Here is a 7,335-nt window from a genome sequence, read left to right as displayed (position 1 = left end):
GATTGACACAAAGAATTCGTTGCATTAATTGTGCTTCAGTTTTGTCATTTGTGTGTGTGTGTGAAAGAGAGAGCGAGAAGGGGGGGGGGGGGGGAATGGATTTGGGTGGAAAATGCAAAATGTATGAAAGCTAAAAAACTTTTATAAGATTTTTGTGGAATAAAAATGTTTAATTGGATCCCTATTACTGTTTCTTTAGCCATTAACACAATGATTGTGTTGAGTTGGAAAAGAAAAAGGATGAATTAAATTTTGCAAAGAATGGTTTTGATGAATTGGAAAAGAAAGAAAATGGGTTGAATGTGTGTGTTAATGGAGGAAAAAAATGGGTTGAATGTGTGTGTTAATGGAGGAAGAATATGAGTTGGTTGATTTCTTGAAAATAAGCTTTTTATGATTGATGATGAAATTGAATATGTGTGTGTTAATAGAGGAAAATGGGTTAATTGATTTCTTGAAATGAAGAAGAAGAAGAAGATGACGACGTGGCAGTGACGTGGCACTGACATGGTGCCAATGTGGCGGAGAGTGTGCAACACTCTCCACTGTGCAACTGGGCATCAAATTTTGATTGTTCCATGTCAGCCGGAAAAAGTACAAAAATACAAAAAAAATAAGACCAGGGGGGTAATAGGTCGCCCGCAAAGGTTGGGTGCGTTATAATTAATCCGAGTATACGGCTGTGGGGGGGTGGGGGGGGGGGGTTATGTATTTTCCCTAATTGGTACATTTTGACACTTTTTGTTTAGTTAAGTTAAGAATACACCAAGTGTGGTGTATTTCTTTGAATGAACTATTATGATGTTTATTACAATAGCACTTTGGGCTGTTTTTTATGAATTTCAATTCTTTGCAAACTGGATGGTTCTGTATTTTCAACTTTTATACAGTGTGTTTTACAATTATGTATTCTATGTATTCCTATATATTGTAGTGTTTGCGGTGTTTTTCACACTATTGAATTTTATGAGTATGTGGATAATGTATTTACCATGTGAAGTCACATGTATGCCAATGGACTCAGGATGCAAAACACTGTATTCCAATGGGCCAAAGTCATAGATGGACCCTTGAACTTGTCCTGATTTTCCATTTAGACCCCCAACTTAAACGTTGACCATCTGAACCCCCGAACATAAGATAAACTGTGCCATTTGAACCCCTCGTGCCAGTTGGGCACACGCGTGAAGCTCACTCCTTTAAACAAAGCGTGAGAGACCAATTTTTTTCTTTTTTAAAATTTTTAATCATTAAAAATTAATTTTAACAAAAACTCTATTTAAAAATCTATTTAAATAATTAAAAAAAATTGAAAAAACCCAACCCATCCTCTTCGATAGCCCACCTCGCCGCCGCAGCTGCCTCCTCCGCCGCCGCAGCTTTCTTTTTAAAAAATTTTAAGCATTAAAAATTAATTTTAACAAAAACTCTATTTTAAAATCTATTTAACTAATTAAAAAAAATTGAAAAACCCAACCCATCCTCTCCGATAGCCCACTTCACCGCCGCCACCGCCGCCGCTGCTGCTCCACTTCAAAATCTATTTAAACAAATCTTCGACGAAAAACGGCACCATTTTTTTAATTATTTAAATAGATTTTGAAGCGGCGGCGACGGCGGTGGGGGGAGCGAAGGCAGCAGCGGCAGTGGCGGCGGTGAAGTGGGCTATCGGAGAGGATGGGTGTCACGACCCAAATCATGGATCATGCGGGCACCCACCCTAACCCTCCCTGGTGGGCGAACCCTTCAGATAACTACCTTAATTTGATACAACATGCGGAATAAATACTTTTATTATAAGAAATTCCCAAAATCTGGTCTAGACTCATACAAGAGCTTCTAAGAGGTTTACAATTTGAATAGTTAACAGACTCAAACTGGATACGACTTCTGTTGAAGGATAGAGAACAACCTGAAATCTAAGGAGGACCTCCGGGTTGCAATAGCTCACCCAAACGTCTTTGGACGAATGCCTCGAAAACGGTCAGCGAGACTCGAACATCACACAGAAAATAACTCTACACTCCGGAAAAGTGTAGCAAGAGTAGTATGAGCACAACACAAGGCTCGTAGGTATCATGGGCCGACAATGGTTAGTTCACGCATATAAACAAGAAGCAACTAACAAGTAAGCAGATAAGTAATCAAACACAACACATCTAGCACGAGAAAGTCTTTGCATTAACGATAGTCACAAGGGATCTCAATATCTCGGATTATAAGCCTAGGGAGAATTCTATAAACCTCGATTCCATCCAACCTTTAAAATAAATACTCACAAACAACAACTCGAGAATTCACAAATCAGAAATCAATCAGAGAATGTGCCATGCAATGACATGAATGACCATTCCAATGGAGTGCTATGCAATGACATGAATGACCATTCAAATGGAGTGCTATGCAATGCAATGTCGTGCTATGTAAATGTTATGCAATGCAAAGAGTCACCTCTCACACTCCACTCCCGTACACACATGCTATGGCAATGCCTCATAGTCATGACCCATGGGGGACCCGCGAAGTCCATGTACCACTCGCTCCGGAATATAACCTCGGATCACGAGCACACTCTCACGATCCCGGCAAAGACCTCGGGCCTCGGACACTCCATCGTTCCCGGCAAGAAACCTCGGGGCAACAAACACTCATCTCTCTTTTACCCTCTCCCGCAAAGACCTCGAGGTCTCTCAATCACTCTCCTCACCATTATAACAACATAAGAGTAATATGAAAGCATGTCTGCATGATATCGGTCCTAACTATATCACCAATATGCAATAAACAAGTACAAGTCATATTATTGCCCACGGCTCAATCATCAATATTACTCTTCCTTTCATAAAGTGTAGAGCTAGTATGTGATAAAGATACAACTAGTTGATAATTACATCACATAGCACATAGAATATGGGATGCATGCCTCGCATGGAATCAACCTCAATAATCACCGCAATCATAGGTTCCATAGATTCATACTAGGGATTGCAACTCAATATTCAATTCTCAAGAATAACCTTCCTCTTTCCATATGACCAAAATGATAACAAGAGAGAGAATTATATCAAATACATGAAATCACAATACAAATGACAAAATTTCACATAACAATATCAGACAATGGCTACTAAGCCTCACACAACAAGATAAGCAATAATGGCGACAAGCCCACATAACAGATTACCACAATAATGCATGCATAAGCCCACATAATACCTAGTAATACCAACCTAGACGAATTTACCTCCACACCATGCCCGAAGGCCTATCATGCTTTCCCCGTCAATCACTACTATTTACATACGTTTCGCTAACCGAGTCTAGACATAAAGTAAACCGTAACCTACCTCTAATGTTTATCAGGTGTGTCACGAACTTCACGCTAAAGCTTTTCCTTCCGTTCTAACGGACAGTATTCATAGCGCTTATTCATTACACAATATGTGTACGCTTACCCAATAATACTTCAACCTATATTAAGACGCCAACAACTATGGTTAAGCTCTGAGGAGATTCAAACGTATTCTAACGTTAGTAACTCCTTTCTAGATGTTTAGGGCGATGTTTTCTCTCTATCTAAACCAACCACATACTACCAATAACATCAATAATTATGTGTTCAATACCAATCTGACAGCCCACACAATATTCTAACTGACCCACATTCATAACATGCAATAACGATTCACATATGACTTCCCGACATTCTCAAGTTACTTTTATTAGTTTGTAGCCTTAACGTTTGCATGTAACAACTTATAGCAGCCCATCCAACATACAATATGATGTATACTCTTAACTTATAATTATTCTTTCCAACTTAATGAAAACACAAGTCCAAAACAGTCCACTACCACAACATGTCCAAAAGCAAGCCTCTAACCGACAACATAACGATATAAAAAAAAAAAAAACTGGAATTCTTGCAAACGTCTACGAACATACTAAGCCAACCACATGCGATTTTTATACATCATTTCATGTCTTCTTTTCATATAATTTCAGTAAGTTATGACCAGCTATCCACACGACAAGTACAACATCAATTCATACGCAACTACGCCATATAAATCATTTTATAATCCTTATAACAACTCACAAATGACTTTGTTTCAACTCCAACCATTAAACACCTTCATTTCATCATAAAATTCATGATAATAACAATCAAAATATCAAGTAAAAACAGTTCACTAACTTCTTCACAAAAGCAAGCCCACACACGCTTACACCATGCTTGAACATTTCATAAAATCATAGATTCAACCATTTTCATACTAATATAACTTCACCTTTAACCCAATTCTTTTTCTTCATTCTTTTTACCATGAGATCTATGATAGTAACAACCATATTTATTAAAGAAAATCAGTCCATTAATTCCACCAAAACAGTCCCTACGGCCAACTAACATTCCAAAACCAACTTTCATGATTTTATGCATGCATTCATGTTCAGTCAAGTTACAAACATACTTCAACATCAACACATATAACCCCTGTAACTACTATCATGTTCCAACATCAACACACCTTATTTCATGCATACAACTTATATTCACAATATCCACATCACCCTTAATACATGAAAAGAAAGTTAGATCTTACCTTGACAACTTGACTTCTACTTGGCTAGAGTTGGTGACTTGAGATGGAAATGGTTCTTGTTGCTCCAAAGACTATCTTCACGTTTTAGGGACCTTCAAAGGGTTGAAACACCTTGAAAAAATAATTTTTGGATCAAGACTCAAAGGGCTCAAAAATCAGCCCTTGGCCGAAAGTTCTCTCTTCCCTCTCTAAGTTTTCTTTCTTTGTGTGTGAAGTTGAAATGAATTGTGATGGCTGATTCCTTAGTCATTATTTGGTTCAACTTTGATGCTACAAGTTGGTCACATGCTCCACTTATGGCATGAGTCACTCCATTAACTTTACACTTAAAATTCCATTTTTTTTCTACAACTTTAGGCCAAGTGCCAAGCCTCACCTTCTTGTTTCTCCTTTCTTCTTTCTTTTCAATTGTTTACAAGACAATTGTATGTGTGGTGAATGATTCATACACCATCCTTTGTCCATTGTAATTATGCCAAGATGAATGAGCAATATTTAATGTGAAATGATCCCTCCCATGTTATGGTCTTCCTAAAACAATGTATACTTTCATAAAGTAGTAGATGCTTAAATATTCAAATGCATACTTCACATGGATGCCTTATTTTCAGTCACTTGGCTGAATTCCACCTCCTTTCTTTCAATTTGGTTGTCCACAATATAATGTAAGTGTAGTGGATGAATCACATTTAAATGTATATTTGTATGTCTCCCATAGCGTCTTATTCTAATATGACTTTGAGTCATCTTTTGGACATGGCATGTTAATGTTCGTATTGGCTATCATATTCATTAATTTTAACTTAACACCACGATTAAGTAGTTCTAATTTCCATTAATGCTTCTATACCAAACAAAATTTGTAGATAAATTGTGACTTCAAAACGAAATCGGAAGTTAAAGTCTCTACTTTGTATCTTGAGATAGTCTTAATACTCAGCCCGACTTGAATCATCCATATCTCCTTACCCCGATATCATTTTGACGAGCTGTTTGTTGCGTTGCAAACTAGACTCGATGAACTTAATTTTAGGCTTTGAAACACCTTAAAACTCCTCATATACTGGAGATATGCCTCCTACAATATAGGCTAAAATCGGGTCCGAGATTTTCTGAAATTGTTCCGATTCATTTCGTTTAACTTAATCCTCTTCCAACCTCATGTAACCTCTATACATACATATACACAGTCATTTACATCCATAACAATTATATACATGTCTCGAAGGGTCCGTAGAATCACAATAACCATAAGTAGAACTCACAAAAGCTCGACGAAACTCCAATCGAAAAAGTATATTCCTATCTTTTGTCCATCTTCTATATCATTACTAATAATCTCAAATACTTTAAAAGGTCACTCACATTACCTCATATACATACTCATAACGCGATTTCAAATCCTTTAGGTTACCAGGTCACCTCGAGATACTTAAGACAACCATATTTATAACGATATTCTTACTAACTCGATTAACTTTCCTTGAACCTTTCTTAACTCATTCTTTCTCGTTTTAATACAAGTAGCAAGGATTATTATGGAGTGTGACATTCTCCCCTCCTTTAGAACATTCGTCCTCGCATGTCAAATGAGGACTAAAACTCGTCAATTAAATAACCGAATCACCCGTTATCGCAGACTATAGATAGCAAGATTTGACCACGAAAAGGGTGTTTTAGGAATATTATGCCTAAAAGTGCTAAACGACCAAATGGGTCGTTACAATGGGTTGGGTTTTTCAGATTTTTTTAAAATTATTTAAATAGATTTTAAAATTAATTTTCTTTAAATTAATTTTTTTTGTTGACATGACTTTTTTTTTTTTTTTTTTTTGAAACAAGTAACATGACATGGCTTATTTTTATTGGTCTATTTTTTCATGTCACAAAATAGTGAAACTTCAACGCGTGTGCACATTCGACCCGGACAGCGGTTCAAATGGCAAACAATCTTATGTTCGGGGGTTCGGATGGTCAACGTTTCGATGGGATTGTGAAATAAAAATCGTGATGAGTTCAGGCCCATCATCGACTTTCCTATTCTAATGTATTTATCTTCAATAGTGTCAACTGTATGTATAAAAAAACACAGGCAAAATGTTGAAAAAAAAGAAAAAAAAGAAAAAAAAAAGGACAAGCTGTATTTCAAAACTGATCTTCACTATAACACTCTATATACACTCGTTCGTGTAATATCAAGTGAATTTCTTCGAATCTGATAGTTGAAAAAAATCAAAGCTGAATGAAAGTTTTCTGTATTTTGCTATTGTGTTTTTTGAATTCAAAGAGGTTGGAATGGAGTAATAGGGGAGATAAACGTGAGTATTGTTGTATAAAATTTATTTATCTGAAATATGATTGATTTAATTTGACTTACCATTTAAAAAAGAAGAAGAAAAATCTGTTAAAAAAATAGAGCCTATTTTTACTCAACCCGATCATGTATTTATATGTATTTCAATGTATTTAAAAAAACGTAAACACAGCTGAATCCCTTTAAAAGCAGCTACGGTTTGTAAATATTAAACTTGTGGCTATAAATTGTTAAAACCCATTAAAAAATAGCTGTTTATGTAAATTCCACTTTAATAAACATAGCGGATCACAAGGCCGGTGCTGTTCACTTGTTACAAGAAAGGCAAATCTAAAAAGCTATGAAGTATTATTCAAGGGAAAAAACTGACAAACGACCTTTCCGAAGGATTAGAAAATGAGAAATTAAAGTATT

The sequence above is a fragment of the Lycium ferocissimum genome, chromosome 2, assembly GCF_029784015.1.
Source record: "Lycium ferocissimum isolate CSIRO_LF1 chromosome 2, AGI_CSIRO_Lferr_CH_V1, whole genome shotgun sequence".
Classification (NCBI taxonomy): Eukaryota; Viridiplantae; Streptophyta; class Magnoliopsida; order Solanales; family Solanaceae; genus Lycium; species Lycium ferocissimum.
The sequence above is the reverse complement of the archived record's forward strand: the minus strand, read 5'-3'. Positions refer to the sequence as shown.